Below are 22727 nucleotides of genomic sequence, written 5' to 3'. Positions count from 1 at the left end.
CTTTGCAAGCACATACTGGTTTGTAAACAGACTTCATGTCAAGTTAAAAAATTTTAAAAATCAATATATCAGTAAAAAGCCTGTTGGAGAAGATGTCTTTCTCCTGATGTCTGCGTTATTTAAGTATCGTAAACTGCTGCTGTAATGAGATAAGTTGCTTTGGAATGAAAAGCTATCACTTTATGAAAACCTGGGCTTGGGATTAATAACGCTGAGAGGTTTTATCTCATTTTTCCTCTTATGATTTTTTTTTTTTTTAAATAAAGCTTCAAAATAACAAATGCCACCTAAAATGAAAGGTCTCCTGAGTTCACTTGCTCACCTCCTCTGCCTGGATGAACACAGAAGGAGTGGAGAGATTACCATGTTAGTGCCAGCTCTGAGCAAAAGAGCACGTAGGGCTTTGGTAGCTGTATAGCCAAGGGTGTGTGCAGGCTCTCTCACATGGGGCATACAGTTTTGCACATGGCTTTGAAACTCCCTGTAAAAATAAATTCTTGCTCAGGTGGGCAGGAGCTCAGAGTGATACAGAGGCGCATGGTCAGCCCTGGAGAAATTTCCTTGCTCTGATTCTCCTCCCTGATTAAGAGGAGATGTCATTTGCAAGGGATCACTAGGGCGTAACCTGACTGGCTGGTTAGGTGCAGGGGATGAGGGAATGTAAAAAGAAGAGTTGTGGGGGATAAAGTAAAACAAACTAAGTCTCAGTGTTTCAGTCTTTACTCGCATGAGCAGTCTCATTGAAGACAGTGTGAAATCCTCTGACTTGCTGATCACTGAAATCTATTGATTTTAGTAGGAATTGTAGCTGCTCAGTATCTGTCAGGATTTCAGACTTCCTCTGAGCCAATGGCTGATCAGGCTGATGCATCAGGATTTGTCCTCAAAACTTCATATAAGGATAAGGACTGCAAGACTGGGTCCCTACTACGAATGATCTGCAGGTTTTGTCCCTGGAGCATGTTCATCTCTGGTCACATAATAGATGTACCTTTGTGTTGTATTCTGGAAATATCTAGGTCATTCTGGTAAGTTTGTGCATATGTGGATGGTTTGATGTTGTGTGTGGACAGTACTGGACTAAATAGCATAACATACGACAGATGTGGACTAGTGTTCTGTTCACACACACAGGAGAACCAACCAGAGTTCCTTGGAACTGGAAGAGAGGTGAAGAACAGAACCCAGTATCAATGTCCTTGCTGGATAGTGTACAGATTTAATTAAGTGTGTTCGGCCTCAAACAGGGCCGTGATGTACCGTGCCATAGACACTGCAGGCCTGATTCTGTTGGTGTACACCATGTAGCCGCTTTCACCAAAGCAAAGTGGCTATAATGGTACAATTTTGACAATATTTTTTTGTACCCACTATGTAAGTGACTGTGCAGGGCAACAGAGAATCAGGCTGTGCACAAAGTCTAAGATTCTGTTAAGAGTTTTAACTCTACACAAAAGCTGGTTAAAAGCAATAAGTTAACTCACTGCAAACAGATACTCTGAAAGAATGACCATTATATACTATTCAAAAAAACACTAGTTAATAAAATAGTGTAACTTTTGAATAGATTTTTGTCTTTAACTTAAAATCCTAGGTCTCAGGACAGTTTGAAATAATGGTACCTAAAAGAATAAATGGACACAAATCAGACGTCAAGAACTATAACATTCAAAAACAAGTCGGAGAACACTTCAATCTCTTTGGTCACTCAGTTACAGATCTAAAAGTGGCAATTCTTCAACAAAAAACTTCAAAAACAGACTCCAACGAGCGACTGCTGAATTGGAATTAATTTGCAAACTGGATACAATTAACTTAGGCTTGAATAAAGACTGGGAGTGGATGTGTCATTACACAAAGTAAAACTATTTCCCCATGTTTATTCCCCCCGCCCTCCTCCCCACTGTTCCTCACACATTCTTGTCAACTGCTAGAAATGGCCCACCTTGATTATCACTACAAAAGGTCCCTGTCCCCCTGTTCCCACCCCCACTCCTGGGTTGTCCTGCTGTTAATAGCTCACCTTACCTGATCATTCTTGTTACAGTGTGTATGGTAACACCCATTGTTTCATGTTCTCTGTGTATATAAAATCTCCCCATTGTATTTTCCACTGCATGCATCCGATGAAGTGAGCTGTAGCTCAGGAAAGCTTATGCTCAGATAAATTTGTTAGTCTCTAAGGTGCCACAAGTACTCCTTTTCAATCTGCAATACTGTAATCTCCTTCTTTGGATGTCTTTTGCCTCCAAGGATTTAACCAATATAATGGCTATGGTAATAGCATTTCTGATAGAAGGAATAATAATCAGACTGTATCTCCTGGGCCCACCTTCTCTCCCTAGTTAGCCTAACAAGGGTGTAGCAGAAGTTCCTTTTCAATAGAAGCATGTCAAAAGTATAGCAAGGTATCTGATCAGATTCCATTTTCTGGTTGTCTGACTTCTTAGAGCAGTGATTCTGGATCAGACCTGGAGCCCAAATCAGCATCACTTGCTTCGTGTCAGTCTTTCATTGCATCAGTCTTGCTTAACATGTCTAAATTGAATAAAGAACTTGTATAAGTTAAAAATCCTACCATCTAAACTGTAAAAGCATAAATCTAAGTGTATAAATCTCTCTCAGCTCTGTGTGACTGCATTTCCTATAAAAGGAAATCTTTCTCCTCTCAAAAATTGTCCTATTAAATAAAAAAGTGGTGAATAATTTACATTTTATATACGGTAGTCACTCTTTTTAACTTTGATTGTGATATCTAATTACCACAAATACTGCTGTGTAGTAATAAATTCAAGTAAAATACCTTTGTGTCTTTCACCCCAAAGGATCCCAAAGCACTCTACAACCATTTATATCGCACCACTGCAATGCAGCTAATTCAGGAGTAGAGGGAGGCAGCTAGGAGGAGAACAAGTAGCCAAGGCTCAAAGTCGGTGGAAGAAACTCATAATTTGCAGTAAAAAGAATGGTCTCTGCTGCACAGCAAGGGGCAGGGATGGGAAAAACAGAAGATACTTAGTAGAACTGAACATCACATTATCCCCTTGGAATATGTTACCGACAATGCTCTTGGTCTTACTGAACCACAAACCAGTACAGCCTCCTGAAAACTGTACATAGCAGTATGCCTGCCTCAGATAGTGGTCTGAACTAGATGATCTCTCAAGGTCCCTTCCAGCCCTACAGTTCTATGATTTTATGTAGTTACAGGGAGAAAATATCACATACTCATCATATACTTTCTATTTTTATTTCATTTACATCATTGTAGACCGTGAACGATGCTCAGAAAGCAAATACAGCAAGACCATTTGTTTCTCCAGGGGACAGCTGTCTTGGGTATTGTTTCCCCTAGGCTTTAAGTTTTGCTGGAGGATTCAGGCCCTTTTCCAGCGTCGTAAAATAAATTATAAAATGAAATTGTTTTTGGAGGTGGGCACAGGTATAATGTTCTGCAAACTGTGACTTCATTTTTTTTTTGTTCCTGCCATCATCCCCAGCAGTCCTGATAGCCCAAACATGGCACACACATTTATTTTTGGGAAGACACTGTGTAACACAGAAAAAAGGCAGCTAATAGAACTCTCAGTTCGTTGGCTGTGTGAAGGAATTACCTGGTCACTTACAGGTGCAGCTTATGTGGGTGTTCCTGTACCTGATCATTTAGATTCTCTGTCTGATAGAAAATGCATCCACTTCTTCTCAATCAGCAGGAGAATATGAAGGTCTATATAGCTGGAGTCAGGAGTTTGCATATAGCTCTTGCTAGGGAATCAATCTCCTAGACTCAGCAGGAGGCATACCACAGAAATAGTAGGAAAGGAAACTTGAAAAGATGTGGGATGATTTTTCTTTAACATAAGTCTAGATTCATGTAATTTCAGTTCTATGATTCACCATTTCTAATGTAAACAATAAAAGGCAGAATAGAACCAGTTTTGTGAGGGTGGAAGTAAATGTGAATAAACCTAAATAGGGAGGCAAACCGTGGAGAGCTTTTATGGAGTGCCTTTGGGTTAAGTCTCAAGACTAACATTGGTACTGTTACTTGTGTTATACTCCTGGCAGAAAAATGTTTCAGCCATTTCTTTCAGTGGTGATGTCCAAGGAAAGGTCATTTGATCCAGCCATTTCACTGTGTGTAGCTGTTGTTTTGCTGTACCTGAAAGTGTGCAAGGGACCTTAGAGAACAGATAAAAATACATAATTCAAGCCCCAAAGAGCTCACAATCTATCAGGCATGACTCAATTAAGGGTAGTAACAGAAGAGTTGGAGAGGGTACAGACAGTGAAAATGAAACTTAATTCATTTTAAAAATAAAGACTGAACCCGAGCCAACACGGATTTGTTAAGAACAAATCATGCCAAACCAAACTAACTTCCTTTTTTGACAGGCCTAGTGTGGTGGTTCTCAACCTTTCCAGGAGTCTGATTTGTCTTGTGTACACCAAGTTTCACTTTACTTAAAAACTACTTGCTTACAAAATCAGACATAAAAAATATAAAAGTGCCACAGCATACTATTGCTGAAAAATTGCTCACATTCATGTATAATTATAAAATAAATTGACTGGAATATAAATATTGTATTTACATTTCAGTGTAGAGCATAGAGAGCAGTATAAAAAAGTCATTGTCTAAATGAAATTTAGTTTGTGCTGACTTCGTTCGTGCTTTTTAAGTAGCATGTTGTAAAACTAGGCAAATATCTAGAGGAGTTGATGTACCCCCTGGAAGACCTCTGCACACTCTAGGGGTACACATACCCCTGGTTGAGAACGACAGGCCTACTGGATAGGGGGAAGCAGTAGATGTGACGTATCTTGATTTTAATAGGGCTTTCAACACAGTCCCAAATGACATTCTCAGAACCAAACTAGGGAAATGTGGTCTAGATGATACACCTATGCAGTGGGTGCATGACTGGTTGAAAGACCATACTCAGAGAGTAGTTATCAATGGTTTACTGTCAGACCTGGAGGATGTATCTAATGGTGTCCCACAGGGGTCCTTTCTAGGTCTGAACTAGACAACATTTTCATTACTGACTTGGATAATGGATTGGAGAGTATGCTTGTAAAATTTGTGGACCTCTCAAGGTCCCCTTCAGCCTTATATTTCTATTACTCTGTTTCCAAATATTTCAGTGCTTTAATTTCATGTCAGCATGTTGATCAATGACAGACTGTCACCAGTTTCTTTAAGATTGAAGAATTTTGCAGTGAGCACATTGCCTGACTTGTTTGATAATTTATTATTTATGTTACAATCAGGACCACTATACTAAATACCTTACAGATGACTAAAATGAAGAGCATTCTCTCCCCACAGAACTCAGTCTAATAAAGATTAGATGTGATGACAGTTGCTGTTTGTCCTGTGTGTATGCACACCTAAAATGATAAATCAACACCTGTCATATGGAATACACAATATTTCTGTTCTGCTGTCTTTGATGTAAGTATCAATGTACAACAGGAGACAGCAGAAGAACTTAGTCCAAAATATTCAGATAGAGGGCATGTTCATTTTACTTGACTTCCGCTTTGAAAATGACTGTTTTTTTAAAAATCTAGAACAGACTACAGTCAAAACTGTGTTCCCTAACCAATTCTTAGTGCACACATTGTGTAGACTATCTGACTGGGAATGGGTGGCAGGTCTAGATGTTTCTCTCCTCCTTTGTTTCTCATATCTTCAGTATTGTGCGAGGGATGGAGGAGGAGCTCGGGGATGGCAGCGATTGCTGACTGCAGGACTTCATCATCATTGCAGGTTTTTTCTGTGAGTAATTCCTCTCTACAGTCTGCTCTGAAATCCCACTGAATGCCAGCTCAGCAGTGCTTTGACTCCTGAATATAAAAACCATCAGGTATGCTCGGAATTGAATACTTTAAACCAAGTCGGAAAGAAGCAGAAGAGAAGCTTGGTGCAGTTTATAATATCCAGTACTGTCTATGGTGCAATGGGGAAAAAATTTTCAGAAGGTCACTTACTATGGTATATTTGTTTATGGCGAGGTAACTAGGACCCATAGAGCATGCAATGTGTAGTGTACTGTATCTGACTGTGATAGAGGTGAATGGTAACTTGCATAGCTCCGAAAAGGAGAGAAAAAAGATACTTTTCTGGACTGGTAGTTCAGCTGTTGAGACTGATAGGTCCAATCCTAAAAAAAAAAAAATGTTTTGCACAGAAGTGAGATGAGTGATTTCTTTTATTAGTTATGGACACTTGTGGTTGAGGAGACTGCTGTACAAATGTATAGATTACTATGAGAAGTGTTCATCCTTTATATTAAGATGTTGCTTGCCGTGTGATTAGATGGTACACTGTGTTCAAGGCTTTTTAGAGCAAATTGTGAGTCAAATGAAATTATGCAGTAGGAATCTTGTGGACAGCTACTGGATTGGGTGGATGGGGAAGTGGGAAAGAAGAGGAAATCAAGGCTAAGATACAGCTGCAGTAAGGCTAGCTTTTTGTTGAGAATCCTTGTGCTATTATTTTTCTGGGAAGTAGGTCCGAATGCATGAAAGCAGAGAGAATACTGCTTCAGTGTCCCATTTCTGTATGCAAAGTGTTGCAAGAGCTGTAGTGCCAGTTATTTAATGTTGAGGAAAGGGGCTGGAGGGAAGTGTCTCATATCACTGAACCATAGATCATAGAATATCAGGGTTGGAAGGGACCTCAGGAGGTCATCTAGTCCAACCCCCTGCTCAAAGCAGGACCAATCCCCAACTAAATCATCCCAACCAAGGCTTTGTCAAGCCTGACCTTGAAAACCTCAAACGAAGGAGATTCCACCACCTCCCAAGGTAACCCATTCCAGTGCTTCACCACCCTCCTAGTGAAAAAGGTTTTCCTAACATCCAACCTAAACCTCCCCCACTGCAACTTGAGACCATTACTCCTTGTTCTGTCATCTGCTACCACTGGGAACACTCTAGAGCCATCCTCTTTGGAACCCCCTTCAGGTAGTTGAAAGCAGCTATCAAATCCCCCCTCATTCTTCTCTTCTGCAGACTAAACAATCCCAGTTCCCTCAGCCTCTCCTCATAAATCATGTGCTCCAGCCCTCTAATAATTTTTGTTGCCCTCCACTGGACTCTTTCCAGTTTTTCCACATCTTTCTTGTAGTGTGGGCCCCAAAACTGGACACAGTACTCCAGATGAGGCCTCACCAATGTCGAATAGAGGGGAATGATCACGAGCTCCCTTCCTGCTGAATCAAAGAGCAGCATTGCCAAGTTCTGTAGGTAACCCAGCCCATTTCTCAGACAAGAGGTGCCCTGTGACTTGAGGCCTCTATAGCAAATGCGTTAGGATTAGGGCTGTCAAGAGATTAAAAAAATTAATCGTGATATTAAAAAAATGAATCACGATTAATCATGTGATTAAAAAAATTAACTGTGGTTAATCGCGCAATTAATCGTGCTGTTAAACAATAATAGAATACCATTTATATAAATATTTTCGGATGTTTTCCACTGCTGCCTAGCCATTCGGTCCCTAGTCTGTAGCTGTGCATTGGGTTCTTCCGTCCTAAGTGCAGGACCCTGCACTTATCCTTATTGAACCTCATCAGATTTCTTTTGGCCCAATCCTCCAATTTGTCTAGGTCCCTCTGTATCCTATCCCTGCCCTCCAGCGTATCTACCACTCCTCCCAGTTTAGTATCATCCGCAAATTTGCTGAGAGTGCAAACCACACCATCCTCCAGATCATTTATGAAGATATTGAACAAAACCGGCCCCAGGACCGACCCCTGGGGCACTCCAGTTGACACCGGCTGCCAACTAGACATGGAGCCATTGATCACTACCCGTTGAGCCCGACAATCTAGCCAACTTTCTACCCACCTTATAGTGCATTCATCCAGCCCATACTTCTTTAACTTGCTGACAAGAATACTGTGGGAGACCGTGTCAAAAGCTTTGCTAAAGTCAAGAAACAATACATCCACTGCTTTCCCTTCATCCACAGAACCAGTAATCTCATCATAGAAGACGATTAGATTAGTCAGGCATGACCTTCCCTTGGTGAATCCATGCTGACTGTTCCTGATCACTTTCCTCTCATGTAAGTGCTTCAGGATTGATTCTTTGAGGACCTGCTCCATGATTTTTCCGGGGACTGACGTGAGGCTGACTGGCCTGTAGTTCCCAGGATCCTCCTTCTTCCCTTTTTTAAAGATTGGCACGACATTAGCCTTTTTTCAGTCATCTGGGACTTCCCCCGTTCACCACAAGTTTTCAAAGATAATGGCCAATGGCTCTGCAATCACATCCGCCAACTCCTTTAGCACTCTCGGATGCAACAGATCCGGCCTCATGGATTTGTGCACGTCCAGCTTTTCTAAATCATCCCGAACCACTTCTTTCTCCACAGAGGGCTGGCCATCTATTCCCCATGTTGTGATGCCCAGCGCAGCAGTCTGGGAGCTGACCTTGTTCATGAAGACAGAGGCAAAAAAAGCATTGAGTACATTAGCTTTTTCCACATCCTCTGTCACTAGGTTGCCTCCCTCATTCATTAAGGGGCCCACACTTTCCTTGGCTTTCTTCTTGTTGCCAACATACCTGAAGAAACCCTTCTTGTTACTCTTGACATCTCTCGCTAGCTGCAGCTCCAGGTGCGATTTGGCCCTCCTGATTTCATTCCTACATGCCCGAGCAATATTTTTATACTCTTCCCTGGTCATATGTCCAACCTTCCACTTCTTGTAAGCTTCTTCTTTATGTTTAAGATCCGCTAGGATTTCACCATTAAGCCAAGCTGGTCGCCTGCCATATTTACTATTCTTTCGACACATCGGGATGGTTTGTCCCTGTAACCTCAACAGGGATTCCTTGAAATACAGCTAGCTCTCCTGGACTCCTTTCCCCTTCATGTTAGTCCCCCAGGGGATCCTACCCATCCATTCCCTGAGGATTGCTCCGACAATTGCTCCGACAAACAAGTTTGTTTACATTTGCAGGAGATAATGCTGCCCACTGCTTATTTACAATGTCACCTGAAAGTGAGAACAGGCGTTCACATGGCACTGTTGTAGCCAGCGTTGCAAGATATTTACAGGCCAGATGCGCTAAATATTCATATGTCCCTTCATGCTTCAGCCACCATTCCAGAGGACATGCGTCCATGCTGATGATGGATTCTGCTCAATAATGATCCAAAGCAGTGCAGACCAATGCATGTTCATTTTCATCAGCTGAGGTAGATGCCACCAACAGAAGGTTGATTTTATTTTTTGGTGGTTCAGGTTCTGTAGTTTCCCCATTGGAGTGTTGTCTTTTAAGACTTCTGAAAGCATGCTCCACACCTCATCCCTCTCAGACTTCGGAAGGCACTTCAGATTCTTAAACCTCGGGTCAAGTGCTTTAGCTATCTTTAGAAATCTCACATTGGTACCTTCTTTTTCATTTTGTCAGATCTGCCATGAAAGTGTTCTTAAAATGAACAACATGTGTTGGGTCATCATCCGAGACTGCTATAACATGAAATATATGGCAGAATGTCGGTAAAACACAGAGCAGGAGACGTACAATTCTCCCCCAAGGGGATCAATCACAAATTTAATTAACGCATTATTTTTTTAACAAGTGTCATCAGCATGGAAGCATGTCCTCTGGAAGGATGGTCAAAGCATGAAGAGGGATATGAATTTTTAGTGCATCTGGCACATAAATATCTTGCGATGCCAGCTACAACAGTGCCATGTGAACGTCTGTTCTCACTTTCAGGTGACATTGTAAATAAGAAGCGGGCAGCATTATCTCCTGTAAATGTAAACAAACTTGTTTGTCTTAGTGTTTGGCTGCACAAGAAGTAAGACTGAGTGGACTTGTAGGCTCTAAAGTTTTGTTTTTGAGTGCAGTTATGTAACAAAAAAAATCTACATTTGTAAGTTGCATTTTCATAATAAAGAGATTGCACTACAGTACTTGTATGAGGTGAATTGAAAAATACTATTTCTTTTATCATTTTTACAGTGCAAATATTTGTAATAAAATAGTATTAAGTGAGCACTGTGCACTTTGTATTCTGTGTTGTAATTGAAATAAATATATTTGAAAATGTAGTAAAACATCCAAAATATTTAATAAATTTCAATTGGTATTCTGTAGTTTAACAGTGATTAAAACTGCAATTAATTGCGATTAATTTTTTTTAGTTGAGTTGACTGTGATTAATCGACAGCCCTAGTTAGGATGTAACATCTAAAGGAACAGGGAACAAATTCTTCAATGGTCAAGTAAACCTCCCTGCACAATTTTATATTGGGAATTCAAAACTAGTTATTAGTGATATGTCTGCTACTCCAAAACACTGTTCTCAACTCTCCAGTGATCATTATGGAAATTACTGAGTTTTTGGTAATAAAAATTTGTACCTCCTTGTTACACTTAATTTCTTTGCATACTTCATTCACTCTTCACCTTAAAATATTCTTTCACTGCTTGTCCGGGTGGTTTCTTGTTGCTTTATTTGTCTTTGGATTGGTTTTTCAGGCTTCCACTCACTTCCTCTCTAAAGAGAGTCTGTGGCTTTGTAATAAAGCCAGTTGTTCCATGCAAAGCTGAGCTCATCAGCAGGGTTTTAATACTCTAAATGGAGGAGACCTGTAATGAGAGTGGAGAAGCAATACTGTAATACAGTTGGCCTGTATGACTAATCAGTTAGGTTAAGAATTCAGACTGCAGAATACCAGAGCCTTCATGCCTGATTGATGATAACAGCAGCCAAATGACTTATTGCCCTTACTGTTAGCATCCTCCACACTGTTAAAGAGGAGATTTCCTGCATTGTACAATAGATTTGTCCTGTTGTTCACAATGCTGGCTCTTGTAGCACATTATATCGAAATCAAAAACAAAGGAGGTCAAACTGGATGGTTCCCTGAATTTATTCACAAATGCAGTGACCTAGGAATGTGAACTAATGCTTGTTATGTCCCCCTCCTCCCACACACATAAGAAGCGAGCCTATGTGTCTGAATTTATCAGAGTATGAAGAATTTAATGTCTTATCCCTAATGACCTGGATCATGGGGTTTGTTTTATTTTCTTTCAATAAATCTCTCAGAGCATAGTTGGGGCTAACTTCTGTGAATTGTGGCTGTTATTATAATGTTGGTGACATGCATAAGCATAGAATTGAATGAATGAGATTAAATCTCTTATAATGGAACAGTGGGAAAATAAATAATTTGCTTTGTTTAAATTTAATTTAATTTGTTTTGCCTTATGGTTTAAGCTGTAAATGGTTCTTAGAGAATCATATTAATTTTTGTACCTAATAATTTGAATCTACTGTAGGATGCAGAAAAGTATGAAGCATATAGTTATGTTGGGGAGAGAGGAGGAGAAAGATTGTGACCTCAGGGCATTTTCTGCTGTGAATGAAAAGATGGAGATTCTTTCCTTGTAGAATCCGAGATCCAACTGTAAACTTGAGACTGCCACTCCACTCACTGTTCTGCAAAAAGTAACAAGACAGAGGATATGCAGAAATTTCTAACACATCGGTGTGGTAATGTTTCATGTGAACTGTGAATTCATCATATGTCTAAGTCCTAGGGCTATTGTTTTGAAGTATGTGGCAGAATAATGTGATTTTCTCAACATTCTAGCACCAATGTATATCTTCTCCATTTATGAGATTCGGCCATTTGCTACAGTATATCACCAAAACAGAGGAAAAAGATGGCTTCTGCCTGTTGAATGCTTGGTCTCCTAAACATGAAGCATTCTTGGAACAGAATTCTATTGATTGCTTGAACTGTCACCCCAGGTATTCTCATAGTTTATTAGAGACACTGAGCTTCCTTAGTTCTACTGTATACTTTGACAGATTTCCTATAGAAGGTGCCCAAATTATAACTACCTAATGGTCATTCCCAGCCAGAAATTGAACTTGTTACTTGGAAAAGCCACCTAGAACCTAATGGCCCAGGAGATAAGAACTAACACAGGATGCTGACTTTGAATCCCTCCATCATGAATGGCCCATCTCACCACATTTTATCACTCTTCTAACTAAAGAGTGGCTCAAATCAGAACAGCGGGCCTGAAGCCCCTTTAACTTTGGAGAAGCTTGGATCTGGATCGAAATTTCTTAGCTCAGCCCTGACTCTTTAATGCACACGTTGCCTGGAAAGACTGTCTAGGACTCTCTCCAGAACCTATCAGGCAACAGGCGTGACTGTTATTGATGGGAAGCTGGCCTTCCTTGACTCTTCCCTACAACTACTGGATGACAACATTGGGATGTTATTGCAGTTACTCTGGGCATGCACTTGTAACTCTGGAGGCACTACTGGTCCACAGTTTCTACAACAATGCTGTTGCTACTCAAGGTTAGCCCTGATTCTTTAGTACAAATACTGCTGAGTTGTTCATACTGGGAAGCGCTGTTCTTGCAAGAGGTATTACTGCTAAGGAAGGATTTTCAGAATTGCCCAACTCTAAGAGAGTAAAATGTCTCAAGCATGTGATTTAGTTTTTGAGTTATCACTTGTTTCCCAATCATTTTTCTTTATATCTGGTTCTAAAAATTTCTGTGTGACAGAGAACTTTCCTCCTGTCCACTCCATTCAGTGCTGAGACAGTCCAGGCTACTGAAATAGAACAGCAATATCGAGTAACTGGAATTTACTGCCAGACACTTTGGTTTGGGGAAGTGAATTTGGCACTCATGAAGGTGAGGAACTGTCAGCAGTGGCTTCGGAAAGGTGGCCTCACACCTTCTCCCATCAGCTTTGTCATGGGGACAGACTGTCAGTTGTGCTGCGTTTTACAGTGTCTGGTGCAGATAAATGACCATCAGATTCAGTTTTTCTTCTGATCTAAATAGCACAGTGAATTTGCTCTCCATCTTTATGTAAGTGTAAGCCAGGTAGAGGAGTCCTATCTAATAACCACCATTTGGGTGGTGTCAGATACAACTCAAACTGGTCTGAGTAATTTAAAATACACCAGACTTTTAGATTGTAATATAAATGTTCTGGATTCATGTATCTGCATTACTTAAAGTTCCTGAGATCTCAGACAGTTTAGACTCTTTATTTGCTATATTCATATGAAATATTTCTACTGATTCGGTTAAAAAGCAAGACCTGAATTGGTGAACCTGCCTGATGCTCTACCTCCTGAACAGATGCCAGATAAAGATGTCATAAATCTGGCACAACCCAGGATGCTATAATGTTCCCTAGACTAATAGCACTCACTCCTCCATCTGACACCTATGTGAAAGGATCCTAGATTCAAAGTCTGGATGGGATACACTGAATGCGTGATCATTATGAAGATGGAGTTTTGTGCCATTTTGCCCAATGGAAGCAATTATACAATCTGCTTCAGACTTAATTCTTACATTTTTTGCAGGTTAGGCATGTCTTACAGACAGATCTGGATGGTAAATTAGTTTAACCTGAGGCCTCAGTGATTGAGTTGCCCTGCTGGGGCTATGGATCAAAACAGTTGATATTTAGCCTGTTTGAAGTTCAGCTGTGTCTGACCTGCTGGGCCTAGTGACAGTTTTGGCTGCAGAGCTCTGCACAAACTGCAAAGAAATGAGAGAAGAAATGGGGATACATGAAAATGGCAAATCATGAGAGTCTTGCCAGGATGTGTGCTATTCCCTGCTCCTTTCACCTCATAGCAATATGTTACACAGTCTGCACAGATGTACACATTAGTGCTGTTTGTTTGGTGGGTGGAATGAAGTGGCATGTATAATCCTATTTAGAGAAAACATACTAATATGTCCCCAGGGAATTCCTGAAATAATTTTGTAAAAACAGAGACAAAACTAGACTATACTGAAGTTATGAGGAGAGAAAACAACCTGTGCGGGTGCTATGATGGGTAGAACTCATACAGATTTGCAGTTGCTGCAACAGATGCAGGATCATAACTTTCAAATGCTGGAGCAGTGTTCAACCAACAGAAAAAGAGCTGTGTTCCTATTATGCCTGAATTAGTATTTGCTTGGTACTTTGTGTTTCTATGATGCTTTCACATCTGGAAATCTTTAAAAAAATTCTTAGTTCCAGGGGAAAAAATCTTACATGTCTCAGAGTCGGATCCCCCTGACCAATCCACACATCCCTTCCCACTGCTGTGTCCAGAAGTCCCTCTCTCTCGCAGATCTGTTCATCAAGTCCAGGTGTTAGAGTTCACTATCAGGTGAGCTTACATTAACATTTTCACAAAGGAGTGTTTGATCCAGGAATACCATCTGGAAGAAACAGTCTTTCCCCCCTCATATGAGGACTATTGTGCCCTCTTTACCTTTAGGAGATTCCTCCACCTTCCTATCTCTAAGTTCACAGGCCATTTTGATTGCCGCTCCTTTGATACTCCTCACCAGTCAAGGTGATTGACATTTTAATTTGTATGTCAGTTTTTTTTTGGCTATAGGTTTTGAATCATGTCCTCATGGTGGATGTGTCTTGGATGATCAGTGGTAGCATGGATTTGACTCTTTAAATTTGCTTTTACTATGAATGTAAACTGACAGATTACAGATCCTGTGTCACAACGTGTTTGATATTCAAAATTCAAACATTAGTTTTGATTGGGCACATAGGACACATAATTAAAATTGTGCTTCTGCTGCAAATATGTTGACAGATTCAAAATTTGCTATCCATAAGTATCTGTAATATTTATTTAAAGTTAGCTGTTCACTGACAGGAATGTTCATAAAACTTGTTCGTGTAAATATTTGAGAAATATAGAAAGAGGGTATATGAACACCATTCAGATATACTCAACTGTTTAAGTAAACATTCATAGAAAATATTTGGAGGTATTCACCCTTCTGTAACGGTAATGTTAAAAAGCAGAGTACAGGTTCTTCTTGCCCTCTGTATTAATCTCATTGCACGTAAACTTGAAGCAGTTCCACTCAGGTTTATTGGGCTGCTCAGTGGAACTACTTCAAGCCACTATTCAATAAATCTATAAAATGGTTTATATTACAGTGACTCTTCTGTCCTAACCTGCTTTTACTGTTCTGCCTTCTCCCACAGCAGTGTGAAAATTATAGAGCAAGCCAGCCCTTCAGATTGGCAGGAGCCCTGTGGCTGAGTACAGAATTAGCTAATAGAAGAGATTGCTTGGCTTGTCTAGCAGGATGAGATATATGAACCCTATGGAACAATTCCAATGTTTAATTAAAAATATTAGAAACACAGACTGTCCTCTAGTTCCTTCCATCTCTTCGTCTTTCATGCTCATCTAGTGACTATCTTGATAGACCTGTAAGCTAGAAAAAAATCATTGGTGGCTCTTTCTGTTGTCATAGCTCTTGGTCTAGGGATACATGTCCCCTGATACTTTCCTGTGCTCTCACATGTTGCTTGGTAATTACTATTGCATATTCTCTTGTGAGAGATTAATTTACCCTCCACCTTTCCCCAGTGTGCTCCTTAAGGTCACACCTTTGTGGGAGTTTCATTGAAATGCCAGAAATACTTAGGATATTTCTATACAGTTGTGTTAGGACTTTAGCCACAACTCACTTTCTGTTAATTCTCCAAAGAAAAGTGTTTAGTGATATACATTAGTGCTTTTTTATTAATGTACAAGTTATTACTACAAAAGGGGGCTGTAATTTTTCTTTCTCCTTTATTTAGACATCTGTCCCCCATCCTCAAAGCTCTTTTATGGATTGATCCATCCTTCAGGGAGGCATCCTAAAATGTTGCAGGGATCTGCCAGCAGAGGGCACCTTCAATCCAGAGTGTGGGACACATCCCACACCGCCCTTCCTCATGTCATATATTACTGTGGCTCTATAGCCAATGAAACCTCAGTCATCAGCCCACAGCAAGGCCTGGAATTTCCCAGTAAGTTTCTGAGATCAGGGCTCTAAGACAGCTTAATGGGCTATTGCCAAGTGCTGACATACCCAAAGGCTTCCCGATCAGTCATCTTAAATGATTAGTGGTGGCCACCACAAAATGAAATTTAAGATTAACTGAAAGAGCTTTTACTTGTCTTATACCAGTGTTTCCTTGGCTCTTTGCAGGTCTAGTTTCATTTGTGTTGTATGAGGTTAATAGCTTCACAGGTACACTGATATTAATAAGTAATTCTTCATTGAAGGTTATATTGAACTGCTGAAGTTGGAGATAGCTCTCTGCTATGACAATGTTGTGCATAAAACAGTTATCCTATCAAATTATAAGGGATAAAATAATAATCTGCACAGTCAGATGTTTTGAAGCCACATAGGAAGGCAACAGGATTTGAATGTAGTTGATTCACCTAGTAGAGGAACCTGAATACAAGCCGCAAATTCAGCATAATGACCCACTGGTATGTCAATTAAATCTTTCTAGTAAATGAATCATACAAGTGAAATTTAGCTTTAGGCTTTTGATGCTGCTTCTACAGCAGTAGTTTATTCATCTGTAGACAATTCTAATAAATAATAGTTGGTACTTTAATCTTCAAAACACTGAAACATTAATGCAACAGCCCTTGCAAAATAAGTATATACTCCAATTATCCCCGTTTTAGAGACAGAGGGGAAAAGATTTGCTCAAGGCCACCCAGCAAGCCTGTGTTAGAGCTAGAAGGACTGACTCCCAGCCCTGTGCACAGACCACTAGATAACACTGCCTCTCGTGAACCTCTTTTATGAAATGTGACGTTTTACCATAGAAGTGGTGCTTTATTTTATTTTGGCCAGTTTTATTTAAAGAAATGGGTAGGGGGGCTTGAAATTTTGATTGCATTCAGTAGACAACACTGGAAAACATTTTATTTATTATTTGCACTGCAGTAGAGGCTTGGAATCCCAGTCATAGGTTAGACCATATTTATGTTCTTGGAGAGAGATACTGAGAGCACCTCCCCAAAATGTAGGTTCAGACACTGAAGTTACACTGTGAGGGACAGATTACAGGATATATAGTGGGGAATATTCCATGCCTCAGCAGACATACCTTGCTTCTCTATTTTTATACTTGAGTTGGATTTTAAATTATTGAGAAGTTAATTGTTGACCATTTTTGCTGTCTATGGAAGACTTGTAAATCTTAATATAAAACTGGGTATATTAATGGAGTTCACAACTCAAGTAAGGGTCACTTTATGGCTGGTCTTATGTGGGTTCATTCTGCCCTGCACCTATGAAAGAGGCAACCATAATCGGACTGCAAAGTGTTGGTGAACACAGGGAGATTTGTCACCTAGTGTTACCCCATTGGTGGGAGGACTACGGGAGAGGAATGCAGTAGAGAGGAAACCTGCATGAGAACACTGACTACATAAGCAGTCTGCCATAGTCAGGCCATCACCGCAGGTCTTCTGCGGGGGCAGGGGGATGGCCCGGGACTGCTGCTGCTAGTGGGAGCCATCATGGACCACCGCAGCTGGCGGGAGGCGGCCGGGACTGCTGCCGGTAGCGGGAGGTGGCCCAGGACCACCGGAGCTGGTTGGGAGCGGCCCAGGACTGCCACCTCCACTGCTGGCAGGGGGCGGCTGGGACTGCCTCCGCTGGCCACCGCCAGGTCTGGGACCACTTCCCCGGGACCGCTGCTGCTGGCCGCCGCCAGCCCTGGGACCATTGGTGCTGGTCGGGGCTGGCCCGGGACCTCTGGTGCTGGCAGGGCCAGCCCGGGATTGCCGCTGTTGCTGGGGGAGGCACGGGAGGTGGCACAGAACCGCCGCTGTTGCTGGGAGGGGCTGGTGCAGCTGGCCCCAGGGCTGCCTGAGCTGCTCGGGCAACCCTGGGGTCAGGCACACCTGCAGGCTGCACAAGTCACGGATGTCCCGGAAAGTCACGGAATCTGTGACTTCCGTGGCCTCCATGACAGACTCGCAGCCTTACACATGAGAAAGCCCTCTAGATTATGTTAGTCCCTTTCAAGGTTTGTAGGAATGAAGATGTGTTCAGAACTCTGAACATGTGTGCTTCCATTGCCTCATTATACGCCGAGTGTCCCAACTTGTTTCCTGTCCTAGAGAACTTCCTAAGCAAATTAATATAAGTTTGTTGCAGGCAAGACAGCCCTCTTCAGAAACCTGTCCCTAGCATAAGGACGAGAACCACTCTAGCGTTCAACAAAATCATAGTTTCAAGTGACATCCACTTAAAACTACAAATATATGGCCATATGCTCCTACATCTAGCTTGCTGAAAATGTAACTGCTCCAAAATCTGCTTCAGAAGTTTCCTATTGGTGTGCCATCATAGGAATTTACAGCACAGTGCCACAAAGAAGGTAAAAACAAGCTCCACAAATTCAAAGTTACTGTGGTGGGATGAAGACAGGGTAAAGCCAAAATATTACATATGCTCTCATAGGAAATCTGGTGTACATCACTACAGGAAATATACAGCAAAGTGCATTCAGTAATCCTACAAACTTTACAAGGTAATGCTGCAAAGATGTCTAACTTACAATGCACTGAGCAGCATTCATTTGCTGTTTACAGATTTCCTCATCTTAGAATGGCAAAATGTAAACATCTGACTGAATGTCTAAGCATTAAAGGGTCAATCTGCTAAGAGTAAGGTCATCTCTCCATTCTGTGAGATGCTCAGAAAAATTTCACTGCAAATTTCAGTACTCCTTGGCCCCCAGCTACAAATGCTGCCATGTACAGTGGTAGCACATATGCTTCATACTCTGCAGTTCACTGGGCTAGATTGTCCTGGTGTAACATGAGTGCAAAGTGCTACACTTAGGAAGGAAAAATCAAATGCACAACTACAAAATGGGGAATAACAGACTAGGCAGCTGTACCGCTGAAAAGGATCTGGTTATATTGGATCACAAGTTGAATATGAGCCCACAATGTGATGCAGTTACGAAAAGGCTAATATCATTCCGAGCTATAGTAACAATATTGTCATGTGTAGGTAATTGTAGGAGGCAATTGTCTTGCTCTATTCAGCACTGGTGAAGCCTCAGCTGGAATATTGTGTCCAATTCTGGGTGCCATACTTTAGGAAAGATTTAGACAAATTAGAGAGAGTCCAGAGGAGAGCAACAAAATTAATAAAAAGTTTAGAAAACCTGACCTGTGAGGAAAGGTTAAAAAACCTGGACATGTTTAGCCTTGAGAAAAAAAAGATGGAGGAGGAACCGATACAGTCTTCAAATATGTTTAGGGCTGTTATAAAACAGATGGTTATCAGCTGGTCTCCATGTACACTGATGGTAGAACAGGAAGTAATGGGCTTAAGCTGCAGCAAGGGAGATTTAAGTTAAATATTAGGAAAACATTTCTGGCTATAAGGGCATTTAAGCTCTGGCACAGTTTTCCAAGAGAGATTGTGGAATCCCCATCACTAGAGGTTTTTAAGAACAGATTGGATAAATGCATGTCAGGGATGGTCTAGGTTAACTTGGTCTTGCCTCAGTGCAGGAAGCTGGACTGGATGACTTACTGAGGTCCTTTCCAGCCCTACATTTATATGATTCTCTACGATTCCATGATTTACTTCAGTGGAGTTACATCAGGATTGGATTTGTTCCAGGACATACAGTTTTAAAATATATTCAATGGGTATTTAGCCACATCCACAAACATTCGGTTTAGCTAGCAGCCCTTACTCACATGAACAGTTCTGCTGATTCTAATGGAACTAGCTGGATGAGTAAGGGTTGCAGGATTATATCCATCATTTTCTCATGATTTGATGACATATTTATTCAGTCATGTGGCTCATTTTTGTAGTCAATATTGACAGAATTTCTTTTTTTTTAACACCTTTCCATTATAAAGGGTGGTGCATCAATCTAGAGAATGAGAATCTCAGCTAGAACCTATTGTCCTGGGCAACATATTCACTATTAGGCTTTTCTTGCAGAAGCTTATAGAAAGAAGAATGGAGAAATATAAAAGTTTAAAGGCCAAATATAGTGCAAGCGATTGTATAAATTCATGTAATAAATAGAGAGGGGAAAATGATTAACATTTAAAATTGGTATATTAGTTTTGTTGTTCACATGGCTTTTGAACAAGAAGAAAAGTTTAGCAGAATGACCTCTCTCTCCATCTGACTTTAAAATGTGATTATGCTCAGAAGAGACTATAAATCTGGCACATTTATTACTCATCAGATGAGCCTTTACACTTATTAAAGAACCAACACAGCTATGGTGGGAGCTGGAGCTGGAATCTAAAGTTATGCCTGGTTAACTTTTATTACGGGTAGTGATTACAAACCAGAGACCACAGTTTAAAATCCCAGGATGAGTTTGTAGGGCTGAAATTAGAACATCCTTTTATTTGTAAAATGAACACATTTCACCGGGAATCACTGCGGTCTTGTTTAGATAATTGGGGATAAGCATCTATTTCACTAGCTTAGTTCAATTGATCTATCTTAAAGGTGTTGAAAACTGCACTTAACACCATTGTAGACACAGTTTGACATTTTTAGCTTGATTTTTGGCAGGACAAGTTATGTCCTACACATTGATGTTAAGTGAGATTTCCATTGAGTTAAGCTAGTTAAATTAAGCTAACTGTATTTAAAAAAACGCATGCCATTTTTTCCTAATCTAGACAAAGCCTGACAGAAGGAACCTCTTGATGCCATCTTCTATCTTGGGATGAAAATCAGAAAACCATTGTATGGATTAGAGCATGTTTCATGTGTGCACTCCTCTGTTCCCCTTTTCCTTATGGTGCTATAATTGAAAGGGGGAAGTAGTGTTTTTTTTCTGCTGCCATTCACTTTTAGGTACATGCAGTATATGAAACAAAAATACTGTGTTATTGTTTACTGCTACCATTGTGTCAATCAGATCTTTTACCTGTATGGTAGACACCATTAACAAATGCAGTTTTACCCAGAGTTACCACATCATGGTTTCAAATACCACAATTATTTCCTGTTCTAAGTAGGTAGAAATACTGTAGTATCTGTGTGACAACTGTTGATTTCTTAATTGCAGCCACTATCCGTTACATACAATATCTGACTTCCTTGTATAATTCAAAATAGCATGCTATTTTTCACTAACCATGCATTCACTACGTGGTAATTCCTTGGTAACTTGCATTACTGATTCAGTGTTCTCTCCAGAGATCACTGAAATCATGTGGTCTAACTGTTACACTTTTACATACAGTAGTCACATTTTAGAGCTAAACACTATCTGCTACTGTACTGGATAGAGTGTTTTATCGAGTTATGCTGTTCCAATAAACAAGACGTTCCTGGCATTCTTCCCGCAGCTCTCCAGATTTAGTATGTATGGTTTCTGCAGCCTGATTTATTTGTTTACAGACAAGGAAAAGAATCTAATTTCAGAACAGAATCAGGTTTCAGAGTAGCAGCCGTGTTAGTCTGTATTTGCAAAAAGAAAAGGAGGACTTGTGGCACCTTAGAGACTAACAAATTTATTTGAGCATAAGCTTTGGTGAGCTACAGCTCACTTCATTGGATGCATTCAGTGGAAAATACAGTGGGGTGATTTATATACATAGAGAACATGAAACAATGGGTGTTACCATACACACTGTAACACGAGAGTGATCACTTAAGGTGAGCTATTACCAGCAGGAGAGCGGGGGGTGGGGTGGGGTGGGGTGAGAAACCTTTTGTAGAGATAATCAGAGTGGGCCATTTCCAGCAGTTGACTAGAACGTCTGAGGAACAGTGCGGGGTGGAGGGGGGGAATAAACATGGGGAAATAGTTTTATAGAATCAGATTATTATTTTCTTCATTTCTATGGGATGAGAATTGTACAAGATAACATATAAATTAGAGATTAAATAACTGAATTTCAAGATATTCAGGGTATGGGGCATCTTGATTTTTATCCAGTCCTAAAATTGCACATGATAGCAATATCATCGTAAATTGAAATATACCAGTTAGTGTAAATATATGTAAATGTAAATATATGTTTATCTGATATGGTTACTCCAAAATTATACTATTTATAATCATTTTATTCAGATTCACTTTCTGATTGTTTAGGCAATGCATACTTCAAAATTGGCTACCATTTAAATCTCTCTACCTTCATGCGCATAGTAAATTGTGTATGTAAGAAACCATAATTGCATGGGCCCATGTGTTCCATTATTCAGGAGTTTGAATTTTAATGCAAATTTTGCAGGCATCTTTTTTTATCTGTTCCTTTGATATTTCCTCCATGTTTAATAATACTTAGTGCTAAAATAGTGCTTTTTATTAAAGTGCCTAAAGGAAGTGTGTCAGGGTCAGGCCAGATGGCTATAGGAGAGTAATAGAAAGCAGATATATTAGCCCCAGGCTAAGTAGGTCCCTTTTCCCTGGGTAAGGTAACAGGGAAGGTTCCAGAACAATCAGGAACCTTCTGGAGACAATTAAGACAGGCTGATTAGAACACCTGCAGCCAATCAAGAAGCTGCTAGAATCAATTAAGGCAGGCTAATCAGGGCACCTGGGTTTTAAAAAGGAGCTCACTTCAGTTTGTGGTGTGCATGTGAGGAGCTGGGAGCAAGAGGCACTAGGAGCTGAGAGTGAGAATGTGGACTGTTGGAGGACTGAGGTGTACAAGCATTAGCAGACACCAGGAGGAAGGTCCTATGGTGAGGATAAAGAATGTGTTGGGAGGAGGCCATGGGGAAGTAGCCCAGGGAGTTGTAGCTGTCACACAGCTGTTCCAGGAGACACCCTAGACAGCTGCATTCCACAGGGCCCTGGGCTGGAACCCAGAGTAGAGGGCAGGCCCGGTTTCTCCCCAAATCCTCCCAA

General features: G+C 40.7%; 1 protein-coding gene across 10 annotated transcripts in view; it reads left to right on the top strand.

The window, feature by feature from the left end:
• The window catches only part of ARVCF (ARVCF delta catenin family member), a 444466-nt gene that overhangs the window by 133874 nt on the left and 287865 nt on the right, over positions 1–22727 (top strand). The window contains exon 4 of one of the 10 annotated variants that reach the window (XM_073313185.2): positions 5703–5785. The exons of the other annotated variants lie outside the window; for them this stretch is intronic. The gene's annotated coding sequence lies outside the window, so the exon portion shown is untranslated. The remainder of the gene's footprint in view (positions 1–5702; positions 5786–22727) is intronic. 10 annotated transcript variants of the gene reach the window in all.

This window comes from Lepidochelys kempii, chromosome 15 (genome assembly GCF_965140285.1).
Source record: "Lepidochelys kempii isolate rLepKem1 chromosome 15, rLepKem1.hap1, whole genome shotgun sequence".
Lineage (NCBI taxonomy): Eukaryota > Metazoa > Chordata > Testudines > Cheloniidae > Lepidochelys > Lepidochelys kempii.
Note: the sequence above shows the minus strand (reverse complement) of the source record. Positions and strands in the feature narration are given on the sequence as shown.